At 40.7% G+C, this 5,073-nt stretch overlaps 1 pseudogene; it reads left to right on the top strand.

Moving 5' to 3' along the window:
- The first annotated feature begins 969 nt into the window (after positions 1-969).
- LOC111818544 lies at positions 970-1,648 on the top strand (annotated as a pseudogene).
- Positions 1,649-5,073: the final 3,425 nt, after the last annotated feature.

A 5,073-nucleotide genomic window follows, 5' to 3' on the forward strand; every position in this document is an offset into this window, starting at 1 on the left:
CAATGGCAGGAGCATCGGCCCTGAGGTATTGTCCAAATTCAAGGTCTCTCATTGTATTCTCTGTGCTAAGTGTACCTGCACTACTTCCTGTTTCTGAACTTCCTCCTCCTCTTCAATTTTTTTTTTTTTTTTTTTTTTTTGGTAGGACAGTTTCAATAATTAACACCTTGCACACATTCTTCTTAGTGGTTAATTGCTGTACAAGATGCTGACATGATATCCTATTTACAAACACCATTAGAACAAATCACTCTATTCATTAAGAGAATGTAACTATATATCTATCCTAACCACTTTGAATACACAGATACAAAATGGACATTCATCTGCATACCCTTTTTTTGTTAAGTTCCATTATTTGAATATTATAGGTGTGTAAACTCAGCAAAATATTCTAAAAGAGTCCAGTAGCCCATAATAGCATTGGGTCTTCTGTTTAACTGGCAATGTCAGTTACCTGAGTCCCCCACAGCTCAACATAACAGCATGGCTTTACTTCCTATATTTCGTCTTCATACTTTTCTACTGGATGGTTAAGACCAAGGTAAAGCAGGACCTATGCAACAAGAGTTGTAGCTTTTGGGTCTAACAAGGTCAGTGAAATCCCCTCAGGATTTATCCTGAGATCCTGTACCTCAGATTGTAGAACCTTTGTCAGTGTCAGCCATGTGGATGAGTCACGGCCATTGCTTGGCCAATGTGCTCTCTGTGAAAGCCTGAGAAAGTGTTTTCTCACCATGTGACTCTCCTTAGGCACACTCTACATCATCGATCACTTTCCTCTTTGGCCCCATAATCTTCTTGATTAGAAAATTTGGGACACTACCAAGGTACATGACGTTAAAGTACAAGTTCTCATATGTCCTGAGTCTTAATTGACCTTAGAAGGTTAGGGCCAAAATGATGGCTTTCCTTGTAGCCCTCTCCTCCTCTTCAATTTTGAGCAACTTAAACTCATAATGTTATTGGCTAGATTCAAATCTTCAGGCCACCACAAGTGGAGCAGATGTCAGAGTCTGCAGTGGACTGTCGTGTGGTCACTTGCGAGGATCATCTGCCATTCAGACATATTTGCATTTGGACATTTCTGGGATGCACCATGAAGGACTTATTGATCCAAAGCTATGGACACTACTGCGTAATCAGTATTACTTGGGAGTCAACCAAGCTTTCCATCATCTACATGATGGACATTATCCTGATCTGCAACAGCAGCAGCAGCACCTGTCTGGGCATCACCATCTGTTGGCTTTTAAAGATGAGGATCAGTCACTGCACAAGCTTTAAGGATATCAGATCACCACCAGAAGATCTAATGGGCCTTACTGCAGTTCACTTCTGGTACTGGACCTATGTTACATGGTTTGACCCCAAACTTTTCCTGACAGTGGTCAGGGTGTACCTTGTCATGATCACCTGGCCACTGACTCAATTGAACACCTTTTTCTTAAAGCATATATTTGTGCTCCGAGTCACTCACCCATTAAATGGGTGTAGAATTCTCTCCATTGGCTACATCACGGCTTCCATAGTGAAACAGTACAATAGCACAATATCTTATTGTACTTATCTCCATGACACAGAGTGTAAACAAATGGGAAAAGAGTGGTGTATATTTGGGGGGATCATTGGTTCTCATAAAGTTTGAACAAGGTCTGTAAGACCCAAATACCTCATGATATGTTTTGGCTTCTTTACAGAATCTTCACCATGCTCCCGTTCCTGTACAACAAGGTTTGGTTCACAGAGCACTACCGTTGAGAAAGACCTACTCAGCATGTGCGGAAGACATCTCTCCTGGCTTCATGGAAAGGAAGGTTCAAAAGGTAAATAAGACTGTCCATGGAGCACCTGACCATAACAAAAGCCATTCTTCCAGAAGAAACTGACATTCCAAAACAAAACAAAACAGAAAGCTGACATTCTAAATCAACAGTTGACAGCAGAGTTGGAAGGAACTGCAAGACCCTGGTTAATCAGTAGTGTTCCAGAGAGTGCCTTCAAGTGAGAGGGCAACAGAATTTTTGGACCTCCTTGTTAGGAGAAAAAAAAAAAACATGTGTAGAACAAATGGGAAAAGGAGGGAGAACTTTGTGGAAGGTCCTTCCTTAGAAGGTAAGTCTTGTTTCCCATAGACATGGCCATACGATTAATTAAAGGTTTTGGTTGGTGTCTCAATTACTTTTCACTCGATGCTGGTACAAAATACCTGAAACCTAAATTTAAGGAAGGAAAGGTTTATTCAGCTTACAGTTTGTGGAGATTTCAGTCTATACTCAGCTGGCTCCCAGGCAGAGTGGTACATGGTAGAGGGCTGCAGTTCATGGCAGCGGAACACAATGAAGACCAAAGGGAAGGATAGCAGCTGGGGCTTCTAGCCAGCCTCTCTCCCCTCCTTATATTATAAACAAGCTACCCTGGGGCTTAAGGTGTAGAAATCACACAATGTTCATGCCCTCCTCTTGCACAGGATGAAGATGTTTACAAACTAAGAATCCTGGCTCTCTGCTGAGTCACTTATTAAACTGCTAAACTTCTCAAGTTGACACAATGTATCATTCAGTACAGCTGGGGAATCACCTAATGTTTGAATCAAATTTCTTTTTTCAGATGATCTCCCCACCAGCAGCAGTTGATAAGAGATGCATAGAGGGAGAGGTGTGAGTATGGGAGGGGGAAGGAATAGGATACGAAGGCATTAAAACATTGGAGATCTAGAAAAGGAGAAAGGTGGCAGGACGATGGAGAAAGAATAGTTATGAAAGATACTAGCAGTAGAGTAGGAGTTGGTAGCTGATTAGAGATGAAAGTAAAGAGAAGACTGACTCTAGGCCTGGGTGGCCCCATCCCTGGAAGAGCAGCATAAGTCTGGAAGGAGCACTTTCATCTTTAGCAGCCTGTCCAGTATGTCTCCAGCAGCCTGTCACTTCCCATGTACTCACACCTTTCACAGTTATTAGAGGAAGAGCACACAGGCTGTACTTCTGTAGATGATATAGCAGTTGGAATCTTACAAATGTATATTTCTAAATGAGTCTCAGTCCCTTCAGAGATGATCTTAGATCCAGGCCTTTGAGAGATTCATTTTCATCATCTTCTTTCTACATCTTATTCTTGAATACAGAGAAATGTGGGATCCTATGTCCCCAAACCCAAGGGGTTGAGAACTACTAGTTTCCCTTTATGCAGGATAAAGAACTGCAAGAGAACAAGTAAGTCATCCCCCTTTCTCTTTGATCTAATAAGGAGCAGTATATTCTGGGAGCTTAGATACTTCAGATAAAGCAAAGAGATACACAAAATATATAAAAATATATAAAAATATCTTCATATATCAAAATATATAAAAAAATATAAAAAGAGTGTCTTGTTCTGGGGAGATGACTCAGCAGTCTAAGTACCTGCCTGGAAAGTGCAAGGACCCAAGTTCTATTCCTGGTACTGCATGCCTAGCAGACTTGCCACCACGCTGGCCCCAAAACTGGACATGGTGGAGCACACCTATAATCCCAGTGCTGGGAAAGCTGAGATAGGAGTATCACTGTGAGTGTGAACTGTGTAGTGAGACCCTGTATCCAATAAATTAAATAAAGAAAAAAATAAAAAGATTGCCTAATACTTTATTACCAGCAATTTTATATCAACATGTATCCCCAAAAGAAATGAGTATACATATTCACCAAAGGCACATACTAAGGTTTTTCTAGAAAAAAAAATATTAGTACCACAGTAAAGTCTCAGTTCAGAATTCAAGGCCCCAGTCCTTCAAGAATTAGTAACTAATAATTATTTGCAGAAGTCCTGAAATTTCAAAGAAACTGCTAACATCCTCTACAATTGTTTTTGTGATGGGGGTTTGCCAGTAGCCAATCCCAGAGCATTATTCAGCCCTCCTTGCTGTTGATTGGCTGCTTCTCTGGAGCCCATCTGGGGCGGAGTGTCAGGTTGCTGTATGGTATATAGCTAGGACCAGCATGCTTGATCTGTCTTCTTAAAGCTCTAAGATCCCTAAAATGCTGCTAAAACACATTGCATCTTTTCAGCCTTCTGCAAAGGAACGTAAAGGCCAGAAGAAGCTTAAAACACTCCAGTAGAAGACTAGACTATTGTACAGTATTTTTATTAAATTAAATTATGACAATTCTGTGTACAGTATTATATTAAATTACATAACTGTGGGAAATAAAGCACAGTTAGGATTTAAACTATGAGTATAGGCAGTTTTCTGACCATATCTGACATTCACAAGTTTTCTACAATTTATAGATGCTCAAAGAATGTAATAACCCCTGCAAAATTCAGGGGTCCACTGCAAAGCCAAAAAGGGGAATCATCCAAGTGTCCATCTGAAATGAAATGGGTAAATAAGTTATGATACAGCCATACAATGAAATTTAAGGTCTGCAATTACAGAAACAATGTGACTAACTTACACAGGCCTAGCATGGAACAAGAGCCGTGCACAAGAGAGTACACACCACAGAAGTGGTCAAGACTTGTGAAGAGTTTTTGAAGAACACACCAATCTCATCTGCACTACTGGAAGTGAGGGCATTTCCTGTGGGAGGCGAGGGGTGGGAACAATGCCTGAGAGTCAGACCCAGGGAGAGCATCCGTGTGCCAGGCATGTCCTTTCTCGGCCCAGTCACAGGTCATGTGGTTTTATTCTGTATAAACCACTGGGCTGTACACTGACAATAATGCTGTTTCCCCTTTCAATATTTTGATTCCATAAACAATGATTTCAAATCTACACTTGTGTATTTTTACCCTTATTTCAATCCCCAAAATGGAAAAAAATTTCTCCTTATAGGATAAATCAGAAGGAAAAGACAGCAGGTTCCATCTGTAACACTCCGAGTTCAAGGTATACCTGCAATGCTGGAGTAACAGAGCCCAATAGACATTAATTAAATAAGCTGAGTGCTCACAATGATGCATATAATAGCTTCAGCAAAACAAAAATAATTCTTACTCTCATTCCGAAGAGGCACTTGCCTATGACCAGCATCCAAGTTAATTCCCTTACCATTGGTACTTGGTTCTGGGCAGATCTTGTTTCTTTCTGGTCCA

This window comes from Octodon degus, unplaced genomic scaffold (genome assembly GCF_000260255.1).
Source record: "Octodon degus isolate 3935 unplaced genomic scaffold, OctDeg1.0 scaffold00094, whole genome shotgun sequence".
In the NCBI taxonomy this organism is placed as follows: Eukaryota; Metazoa; Chordata; class Mammalia; order Rodentia; family Octodontidae; genus Octodon; species Octodon degus.